Raw genomic sequence first — 12,335 nt, 5'->3', positions numbered from 1 at the left:
CAGTTTCCACACGAGCGATTTATAGATTATCATGACAGAATATGCAGCTAATCAATGACTTTAAGATAGCTAACTCCATATCAGCTACATAAATTAATCAACTAACCATTCAGAAACGTCCTGTTGCATTCTACATGTTGTTACTTCTTCTTGAGTCTCTGGAGCACTTGAGACTCCGCCCTCTTCTTGAGTAGGGATGGGCGATACCACTTATTTTGTTTTCGATACGATACCGATACTTTCAAGGCCAATATCACCGATATCGATACTGATATGATACCTCTAATATGAACTTATAGATTTTAACATTTATTCAATTACTGAATTACTAAGAGTAAAACGGGTTATGATACCCACATAACATTATATTTGAAAGGCATTTTAAATTCAATATGCCTTAATTGCAGTTTATTAGATTATATTTTTGTTTACACATGGTTAAAATGTTTACGCCCATCTCTACTGCCCATCCCTATTCTTGAGAGCAGCAGCTCATTTGCATTTAAAGGGACACACACAAAACAGAGCATTTTTGCTCACCCTTAAAAAGTGACAAATTTAACATGCTATAAAAAATGATCTGTGTGGTATTTTGAGCTAAAACTTCACATGCACACTCTGGGGACATCAGAGACTTATTTTACATATTGTAAAAGTGGTATTATATGACCCCTTTAATTTAAACCTGGAAATAGATTTTCAGTATTTTGAAAAATGTGAAACAAATATTTTAAAAACTTAGGCTATTTAAGATTCTGCTATATTTCTAGGTTAATAAACAAACTTTGTGATAGCCTGCCACATTAACTCATATTAATAGCTATTAAACTTCTCATATTAAACAAACTTTTTTGTAAAATTATAGGCTATATATATAATTGGCAGTAATAGTTTGACCTTCCATGGATTTCTTTCATGATAAATAGCCTAATAACTTTCAGACTGAGTCAAAATGTCAATGATCTGAACAGATTTTGCAGTGATGGCGCTACACAGACTGTAATGGCACAAATTAAACTGCAGGTGGCAGTATAGTTTCAACAATAAAATCATTGAATCATCAAACAAGTGCATGGACGCCAATATCTCCGGACATCCACAGAGTTTAAAAAGTTTTATATGCTACAAAGCTAATAAATATTATAATGAATTATTAAATGTTCAGATGTATTCATATATATAATATTCGATTATAGTATCTAACTTTGTGTAAATCAGTTAAAGACAGTTTATTCTGCATGCTATTGAGGGTCATCGATTGGAGGTCATAGTGTTTACTCTTTTCTTACAAGCACAATGATACAGGGATTTTGTCTCTTTCACAAGATGAAAGCATCAGCCCAGGGGAAAGAGCCTTGAGGTAAAAATAAATTGCTCTTTTTCTCTCCTGTCTGCAGCTCCAGCTCCAGCAACACACGCTCAGAAGGGAAACCAAAATGAGTAAGATATACGACACACAGAGAGAGGAAGAGAGAGAGGCTAACTGCCATTAATGCTCTTATTTGATCAATAGCGTCGTTGTGGTCTAATGAAATAAAACCCACATCAGTTTCAGTAACACATATTTTATGATCTGTTCTTCATTTCATCCAAATTAAAGTGTACAGCCTCAGATCAGTGATTGAGGAAGGGAAATGTTCTGGTAGAGATAAAAACGTGTTACGCTTTCTAATTTCCGGCTGTTGAAATTGACTAATGATTTAACTGTGATGTTAAGGAACTAAGGCACGTGAATGAGGGCATCGGTTGCATTGCTTATATGGTGACTTTTTGACATTTATTATTGAAGACCACAAATTGTTAAAGGAATAGTTCACCCAAAAATTCTGCAATTCTGTCATAAATTGCCCACCCTTTTGTCATTCTAAACCCACTTTTTCATCAAGACTTTCAGCAAATAACAACCTAAATTTTATGTTTTAAAGCAGATGTGTTTGTTTGTTTGTTTGTTTGTTTGTTTTTGCTGGTGACTATTGCAGATTCTGTTTCATGCCAACTTTAACTGAGCAGGATTCAGTTTACTAACTAAGAAAGTTTCAGTGTTTTGTAGGCTATATGGCAGCCATTGCTACAGTCAATATAGCGTTGCATTACAGTAGCCTGTAGATGCAATAATATAAGCCATATAATGCTGGGAGAATAATGCCCTCACTTATAGCATCAGCCAGGCAACAACAGCAGTTATGGATATTAAGATTAAGATCATATCTGTTTAATAGATAGCTTGGGGGCACACAAGAGATATAGTCAAATTATAATAAATACATTATTATATTTCTATTGGATTGTTGTTGTTTTTTTTTTTTTTTTTTTTTTGGACAGTCACCTGGGTTGTGAGTGTGACAGGAAGAGAGACACCCATACACCACGACGCGACACTGGACGCGTCAAAGCGAATGTTCCGTGGCAGCATGCGCGTCAGAAATGTAATGGAACGCTGTCGATGCTAAGTTTTTGACGCAAAGTGACGCTGGCGTTCGGCCCACACAGGGTGAAAGAGATTCATCAAAGATGAAATATCAATTCTGATATGAGGGTAAAGTCTTGCTGATAAATCATAATTATCATCGTCCAGGATGGCGGAATTCAACTTTTGAATGTCCCGTCAAATTACCGGAGCAGGATCTCAGTGTGATGCTGCATTCAAACGGCGTCGGCGTTAAAGGGTTAGTTCACCCAAAAATGAAAATAATGTAATTAATTACTCACCCTCATGTCATTCATCACAACCGTAAGACCTTCGTTCATCTTCGGAACACAAATTCAGATATTTTTGACGAAATCCGATGGCTCAGTGAGGCCTCCATTGCCAGCAATGTCACCGTCACCTCTCAAGATCCATAAAGGTACTAAAAACATATTTAAAGCAATTCATGTGAGTAAAGTGGATCTACCTTAATATTATAAAGTGACAAAAATACTTTGTGCACCAAAAAAAAATAAAAAAAATAACGACTTTTCAACAATAGTGATGAAAACAATGCTTAGGAGCGTTACGAATCAAATCAGTGGTTCGGAGCGGCAAAGTCACGTGATTTCAGCAGTTTAGCAGTTTGATACGCGATCCGAATCACTGACTCGAAACAAAAGATTCGTAAAGCTCCAAAGCAGTGTTTTGAAATCGGCCATCACTAGATATTGTTGAAAAGTCGTTATTTTTATTGGCGCACAAACAGTATTCTCGTTGCTTTATAATATTAAGGTTGAACCACTGAACTCACATTAAATGTTTTAAATATCTTTTTAGTACCTTTATGGATCTTGAGAGGTTCGGTGACATTGCTGGCAATAGAGGCCTCACTGAGCCATCGGATTTCATCAAAGATATCTGAATTTGTGTTCCAAAGATGAATGAAGGGGTCTTAGGGGTGTAGAACGACATGAGGGTGAGTAATAAATGACATTATTTTAATTTTTGGGTGAACTAAACCTTTAATGCTTCTCATTTGCATTCTGCGGATTCTGCGTATGGTCACCTGCCGGAAGCTAGTTATTTGAATTTATGAAGTTTTAAATATGGCTATTTTTCTTACAAAAATGCATCGCTTTGTTTCAGAAGGCCTTTATTAACCCCCTGGAGTCATATGGATTACTTTTTTTATGGATGGATGCATTATTTTTGGCTTCAAAACGCAGCCCCTCATTCACAACCATTATAAACCGAGGACTAAGGATATTTTTAAATTGTGTTCATCTGAAAGAAGATAGTCATATACACCTAGGATGGCTTGAGGGTGAGTAAATCATGGGATAATTTTCATTTTTGGATGAACTATCCCTTTAAGAACGAAAAGAACATGTTTTTAACCAGATCGTGCGTTCAGGTCCAGTGTTCTTGCCTCAGCTCTTTTTAAAGATTAATCAGTATTGATAATGAATTTATGTTTCTCTTCTGAAAGAGTGCTGCTGAAGGTAAAAGGCTTAGTAATGCTACTGTAAAGGAGTGATGTTCGGGCCTTTGGGTTTTTGCTGATGTCTGTGGGCTTTAATAACTGAGATTTATTATGATGTCTGAAGTCAGACATTCTCAGTTTCATTCTCATTCTGTTTCATTCTATGGTACTGTATGAAATATTGATGACCCCATAATCCACCAAGTCTACAAGTATAAAGAGAGCCAGCTGTGATGGCCGAGAGGTTAAGGCGTTGGACTCGAAATCCAATGGGGTTTCCCCGCGCAGGTTCGAATCCTGCTCACAGCGATCTGGTTTGACTCTTTGATGAATGCTTGTGGGCTTCCACAGCGGTCCGCGACGCATTCAGCACACATCGCATTTCCATTACAAATGTGGTCGCATGTGTCTCTTCACAACTGGTTCAGTGATCATATCAAAAAATGGTTTAGACCTTTTCAACCTGTATTTAGCCCTGACCATTGTGATTGGCTCATCAAAAATGCATCTTTAGACGATGGTAGCAGGGCCATACTCATTTTGACAATTTATTTAAAGGGGTCACAACATGGATTATTTTATTATTAATTTAATATGTTCCTTAAGGTTCACTTATAATGTTAATCTTTTTTTTTTTTTTTTGCACAAAAAGCATTAATCAGACAAAGTATTATGAAATAATTTAGGCTACTTATGGTTTGTGATGTGATTGTTTATAATGAATCATTTTAAGCTATGAAACTTGCAGGATGTTATAATGGTACTAAGGCTAAAAGATCAAGGCAATTTTGATTTCACGTCATGACCCGTTTAATGCCATTAATGTCATTCTTTTGCTTCTACATTCTTTAATGCATTCATACTGCTGTACAGTTTTAATGCTATTAAATTATTACCGCTTGATAATATGTAAATAATTATATATAATTTTATATGTAGCCAATATATTTTCTATGTTTGCATTCATGTATATGCAAAAAAGGAAGTTCCCATGCACTAAAATAAATGTATTTATTTTAGGTCCTTCTTCTGTTAATGACCACGAATGACTAGCAGTCTACATTTCTGATGGGAGCATATGCAAAAACATTTGAAACTGTGAAATAGCCCATATAGAATCACATTGCGCGGACTCTAGTCGGCTGTAATGTCCCTGTATCCTCCCTGGTTGTCAAGGCAGTGTTTTGACATGTATTTCCAGCTCAGTGATGATTGTTCCTACAACTATTGTAAACAGAAACATCAAAGATAAATGAATGCAGAAGTCTAATATCAAAATTAAAAGCTCATGTAATGTTTTACGTTTAAATAATTTGCAATTTTCAGGCACTATGATGCAAGACCTGTTCAAAACATATTTGGAAGAGGAAACAGAGTTGCTTAATTACAGATAAACATATTTAAGTATCCTTGTATGTCGACAGATGTAATTATGCACAAATGCATCTAATTACTTTACCAAACCCTAGTATTAGTAAACCCTACTACACTCTCAAAAATATAGGTTCCAAAAGGGGAGAAAATGTTTCAGATTATTACATTGTTCTTTACACTTGGTTCTTTAAAAAAAGAAAGGTTCTGTGGGGAACCAAAAACCCTCTTTTGGAACTTTTATTTTTAAGAGTGCAAGAACCATTTTGGGTTCCCCAAAGAACCTTTCTGTCATAGTTCATAGTGGGTACCTTTTAATAATTTGAAAAGCCTTTTCCATTATAAAGAACCTTTTGTGCAGTGGAAAGATGCCAAAAAAGACTCTTTTTTTTTTTTTTTTTTAAGAGAGTAGTTGAGCGTTAGTTGAGGCCACACTGGTTGAGCTCTGACTGAGAGATCAGATCCAGTAGGTACGGCACTGAGTGTGTGCTCCGAGTGCACAGCATTATTCAAGACTGAAGAGAGTTCAAAGATGAAGGCCATGACATGGTATCTATATATAGAACAGACTGCTGAAAGTCAAGAGCTTTTTATTTTTCCACCCAGAGAGAGAGAGGAGGAGACAGACAGCTATCTCTCAGGGTCTAAGGGTGAGAAAACAAGGGGAACATTCATCCTGCATACAGTCACAATGAACATTAGAAGTAGGCTATTTATATTTATGAAGTTTAAGGCAACTGCCATCAGCAGGTCAGATTCTCATTCTTCTAAAGCACTTGAGGAATTATTTGGTCTAAAAACACAGTCCAGGTAGTGATCATTATTTCAGTTTTATATTTTTAGTGTTACACTGTACAGTATATACTGCCAACAATTTTTCAAAATAATTGTTCCATTATAGTAAACAGTATGCTACATTGTTCAACATTAGTGATGTTCGATTCTTGAACAAATCGTTCTTGTGAGCCGGTTCTCAGGAAGTAACCGGTCAAGCCGGTTCACTAATCGAACTGAATCGAACTTTAGTTCTGGGTTGATGACGCAAGACGCACAACCGAAGTAGCACGTCCAACTCAAAAAGAACCGAATGAGCCGGTTCAACCAACTGTCGAAGTTTGCCGAGGATTACCGAGGACTCAAAAAGAACAGAATGAGCCCGTCCAACTGACTGTCGAAGTTTGCCGAGGATTACCAAGGAGTTTGTTGAGTGTTGACGATACAATGCAAGCCTGAGGCACGCACTGGAAATATGCTTATTATGACTACTGATATTAAATAACATTTAATTAAAACTTGCAAAAACATTTCTGTCAAGAGATGTGAATAAATTTCATTATGGTTTATTGTGCATGAAGATTATATTTTAAGTTGTTAAGCAAAATTATTGAGTTTATAAGACTTGTTTATTCTTTCTATAGGCTATACTTGAGACATGTAGAACATATCCGTCTGTGCATCAAATGTGTGCTGTAGTTGCAATCTTATCCAAGATGTAGGCTACTCAATAATGGTCAGTCATATCCGACGTAAAGGATCCGTGAATGAAACTGTAACCACAATTAAGTGAATGAAAGGCAATAATCAGCAATATGTGTTCACACAAATAACTTTTTATTTGAATGTTTCAATAAGCGTTGACACAAATGACTTTATTTGAATGTTTTATTGATATAACATGACAGTGAGTTGTTAGAAAATAAATGCATAGTGACATCATTTATGACATCAGGAACCTATGAATCGTTTTTTTGAATTGGTTCATTGAGCAGAACTGTCCGAAAAGAACCGGTTTGTGGAAATGAATCGGACTTTGCATCACTATTCCACATGTTCACTTTGAAGAGAGGGAGAGTTTTGTGTCATCCAGTGAGAGAGATAATCACTCTCTCATTGGTTGATTGCTCTAGTTTCCTCCCCCTCCTGCACCAATCAGAATACTTGAGTACACATTGACCACAGGTGCTCTTAGAGAGCTTATAAAGCTCCAGAGTAGGATCAGTGTTTATAGGAGATTGATTCTTAAGATTCAGTTTCCTCATGCTTTATATATATTTTCCTCCTGGTAATATAATGTTTCCTTCTTTGATCACTCTACTCTCTGGGGTTTTGTATTAAGTGGTTAAAGTTTGGACCTCATTTTGGGCTCTCCAGTGGGTGTTTGTGTTCTCACAGCACCTTTAAAGGAACACTCCACTTTTTTTGAAAATAGGCTCATTTTCCAACTCCGCTAGACTTAAACAGTTGAGTTTTACCATTTTTGAATCCATTCAGCCGATCTCCGGGTCTGGCGGTACCACTTTTAGCATAGCTTAGCATAGTTCATTGAATCTGATTAGACCGTTAGCATCTCGCTCAAAAATGACCAAAGAGTTTCGATATTTTTCCTATTTAAAACTTGCCTCTTCTGTAGTTACATTGTATACTAAGACCGACGGAAAATGAAAAGTTGTGATTTTCTAGGCCAATATGGCTAGGAACTATACTCTCATTCCGGCGTAATAATCAAGGAACTTTGCTGCCATACCGTGGGTGCAGCAGGCACAATGATATTACGCAGCGCCTGTGACCCCCTGCTTGCACAGGGAGCGTGCTTTGCAACCATGGAGACATTTGTGAGAGACGCTGCGTAATATCATTGCGCCTGCTGCACCCATGGTACGGCAGCAAAGTTCCTTGATTATTACGCCGGAATGAGAGTATAGTTCCTAGCCATATCGGCCTAGAAAATCGCAACTTTTCATTTTCTGTCGGTCTTAGTAGCGAGATGCTAACGGTCTAATCAGATTCAATGAACTATGCTAAGCTATGCTAAAAGTGGTACCGCCAGACCTGGAGATTGGCTGAATGGATTCAAAAACGGTAAATCTCAACTGTTTAACTCTAGGGGAGTTGAAAAATGAGCCTATTTTCAAAAAAAGTGGAAGGTTCCTTTAAGGAAAATACTTTCTTTTGAGGTTGTTACTGGTTTCTCTTGGAGTTTTCTCCACCTCATGTTATGTCAATCTGAATGACCTGAATGCAGATTGTTGGAGAAAGAAAAGACTAGCAGTCTAGAAAAATGGTGACCTGATCACCATACAGTATAAAAAAAAAAGTCACCTCTGGACTGAGAATATTGCTTTTTCATATGAAAAGAGAAGAAACATTTTCTTTAATATGTTGTTCAGCATACTATTCTGCTCCCCCTTAAGAGCCAGTTTATTAAATTAATTTCAGAGTGTTTTCTTTTGGGTGTTCTCTCTCCCAATGAAATTTCATCTCTCCCTTCCTTAAACTCAGTTGAAAACCCATATGTTACTCAAATATTGAAATATTTATGCAATCTGGCTCTTTCTTCTGAATGCCATCAATTCATGCCACGTTTGTTAGGAAAACAGTGGAAAAAGGCATAACAAATCTACTGCAATAAATCATTTCCCAAGCCTTTTCCAGAAAGGGGGAACGGATGCATCAAAGACATGCAAAGTCTGCCCACACCAACTGATCCAAACACAATAGAGATTTGCGAAATTATGCTTGTCCTAGAACCAAAAGGTTTGTTTACTAGAAGGCAGATAATACAAAAAAGAGATATGAAATTCCAAAAGTGATTTATATAACCCTCCACTGAAAGGGTTTCTTCTCAAAGTATTTACTTAAATGTTAATTAAAAAACCCAAATCATTTTACCATTTGTTTTTACATAAATGATATTGCTCCAGGATTCAGAAAGCATTTTATTATTGTCATACACTTACCAGGCAAAAAGTGCCCTACTACTCCTATGTTTTTCAGATGTTATATAAAGTGTCTTTGTTTTGTATTCAAGTAGTATGTCTCTTTGTTAGGCTTTTGTTCCTTTATTTCAGTTCCAGTTGTTTCCTATCATTCATTGTGAAGTGTCCTTGGGTACTTGATAGGTGCTATTGAAATATACATATTTGTGATAGGAGGAACTCATAAAATTGATTTGATTCACATTCTATTGAAGGGAACATGAAGACACAGTCATATGAAAGCAGCTTCAGTGTTCGACACAATCATGTTGTTCTGCTCTCTCTATTGTCGCTCATATGACAGAGGAAGGCTGTTCAGGACTATAAATCACACACATATTCACAATCATGATGGACTCAATCATGACCACCCAGCCGAAAATAAGACGTAATCTATTCATCAGTGACAGACGGAGAGGAGGATGAAAAAATAGACTCTGAAACCAAGATTAAAGGAGAAACACATGCCTTCTAGGCTGAGTTTAGTAATGCTGATTTTTTTTTTTTTTTTCGTGACTTCTCAACAAAGACGTTAGTGGCTGACGGTCATGTTTTATTTGACTGTTGTGTAGTTTTTGAAAATTTGTCATGTCACACAACCTGTCCATGTTGGCATCTGAATAGTTTGGTAAGTTCAAGTGGAAAAAAGTCTGTGTTGAGTTTGATTTGACGGCCTCTGACGTCAATGACAAAAGATTAGAGAATCGCTTTCTCCTCCCTTTTAAAAGCTGACAAGCCTTTTATTGATTAAAATTGGTTGCAAAGGTCATTTCATGCTGACTTTTTGAACTGATGTCCTGCTAAAACTCATGTTTGGGAAGAATAAAAATGTTTGTGCACTGATTGTGATGCATTTTATGTGTGCTGTACCAACCCTCAACATCTGGTGGCGCTGCAGTGTCAGTTTTAATCAGGTTTTCTTTTATAACCATCTCATTTAGCAGCTGCACTGGGTGATCACTTTTTAAGCTCAGCCTTGTTTGGGGACTAAAACAGTCGAGACATTTCCATCAGGATTCATTTAAGCCCGACGTGCACTGAGCTATTGGCCATGAAACGCACAAACCACAGCACTGCTGAAGTGATCAAAACACTGCGATTCGCACAGTGTTATACTGTAGGATAACAGTGTTCAGTCGCACGAGTGCTGTAGAGAAACACCAGGGTAAGAATAGAATTGTCAACAAAGCAATAAGCATTACATAATGAAGGGATGAGTGAACGCGTTCAGTCTTTCTCTGAGCTCTAGATGGGTGGTCGGCCGCGCGGACCCACAGCGGGAGGATCTTCTTACGGCGTCTCTCTGGAGAGTCAGCTCCTTATCAGAGCATCAGATGTTTACAGTCTTATATTTCATGCAGCCATTTGGCTTTTTTTTTTTTTTGCTGCAAAGTGATAAAGATTATAGCATATAGACAGAGGGACTGAGAAAACAGAAAGAAAAAGTCTGGATTAATGCAACAAGACAAGCACAACAATAATATCCTGTAGATAAAAGAAAGGCAGAAAGAACCAGGCTAATTCAGAAAATGGTTAAATGTAACTAGTGTTATTCATAAAATCAGCATTATTTTCGTTCTCATAACTCAAAGTTGGAATTTCCAAATTCCTTAGAAAAGTGCAATATAACTCACCTTGAAGTCAGATTTCCAACCCTGGTTCTCTCTACAAAAAAAATTGGATTTTTTTTTTTTTTTTCAATGGCTTTTGGATTTTTGCTGAAAATAAGCTATGTGACCAACAAAAGTTTATTTTTTTACACATTTTGTTCATTATCATCTTAACAAATGAACAACTTTTATGAATTTTGAAGCTTAAATACAATCGGCAGAAGTAAAAATCTAAATGTGGGCTATAAACAAACTACACCATGGTCACATGATTTCAGCATCACTACCATTAAAGAGTTAGTTCATCCAAAAATAAAAATTCTGTAATTAATTCCTCACCCTCATGTCGTTCTAAACCCATAAGACTTTCATTCATCTTTGGGCTCTTATTCCCTTTAAGCTCCCGACAACTCTTCCAGTCTTAATTTAAAAAAAAAAAAAAAAAAAAAACATTTTTGAGTTTGAGTTAGAATAGTTTGCAAGAGCATGAATATAAACAACGAGGCTGTGAAAGTGACTAGTGACTAGATGAGTTTACCTGTTTGGCTGATTACGTTTAATGTCCTCGACAACCTCTGGAGTCTCATTTAGCCACTTGTTAGCTACCAGCTTTTACTAGACAAGTAAAAGCTTTAAAAATCACAATTAAGAGGGTATTACTGATGTATTTCATGTTGTAGAATAAAACGTGACAATATCTTGAGCTTGTGTTCACCACAGACATTGTTTCAGGCACTTAACCTATAGGGTTCAAAAACCCATTGACTTCAGGATGATGGAAACAGCTAACTCATTTCCGAGTCTTGACCTACAAAAACACATCATCGCTGCAGCGCTCTATTCTTAAAGTCATGTGACTTTGCCATGTGACTATGCTGATTACTTTGCAAATTGATTTTTGGATTTTATTTTTCTCATAATTTGAAATTCACAACTCTGATGGAAACATGCAACTGGCGAGTAAAAGTTCCTACAGTGCAGAACCTGTCTTGCAAACATTTGTGCAGAGAGCTACTAAATTCCTTGTATTGTTTGCTAAATTACTTTTTTTTTTTTTTTATTTGACAATCAAATTTTTTGACAATATTTTTAGTTCTCACTTAAAAATAAAGTATCATCCACTTGTCAGAAGAGTGTGATTTTTAAGAAGTCACCTGTGCCTCTGTGACTGTCCTCCTGTCTCTGAGAGGTATGGATTGAGACATGCAGTTTTATTAAAGAATGGATTTTCTTTTGACGTGACAACCTGATGGGTCTCTTAATTTATGGCTGAAACTTCAGTGTTCAGTCAGAAAGAGCACTATTCTGCTTTACAGCTGAAATTGAAGTAGTTTCATAACTGAATTTTGACATTAACATCACAAAATGAGAAATTTCTCTTATTAGGTTTGCATTATATTGAAAGAATAACAAATTTAGCTTGTGAAACTGACCCTTTCATGCTAATGAAAATGAGAGAAAGGCAAATACTAAAAGACAGATGGTGTGTGTGTGTATATTCCCTACGTTGTGAGGACCACATGTCTCCACAAGGATGGCAATACCAGAAATCTTTGACCTTATGGGGACATTTTTTTGTTTTTTGGAAAAACAGCTTATAGATCATACAGAATGATGTTTTTTGAAAATGTAAAAATGCAGAAAGTTTGGGTAGGTTTAGGGTTAGGGAACAAAATATATAGTTTGTACAGTATAAAAATCATGTT

General features: G+C 36.4%; 1 non-coding gene across 1 annotated transcript; it reads left to right on the top strand.

Annotated features, from left to right (window-relative positions):
* The first annotated feature begins 4,120 nt into the window (after positions 1-4,120).
* Positions 4,121-4,202, top strand: trnas-cga (transfer RNA serine (anticodon CGA)). Its single transcript has one exon. It is a non-coding gene; the product is annotated as a tRNA-Ser (tRNA).
* Positions 4,203-12,335: the final 8,133 nt, after the last annotated feature.

The sequence above is a fragment of the Ctenopharyngodon idella genome, chromosome 14 (assembly GCF_019924925.1).
Source record: "Ctenopharyngodon idella isolate HZGC_01 chromosome 14, HZGC01, whole genome shotgun sequence".
NCBI lineage: Eukaryota > Metazoa > Chordata > Actinopteri > Cypriniformes > Xenocyprididae > Ctenopharyngodon > Ctenopharyngodon idella.
The sequence above is the reverse complement of the archived record's forward strand: the minus strand, read 5'-3'. Positions and strand labels throughout refer to the sequence as shown.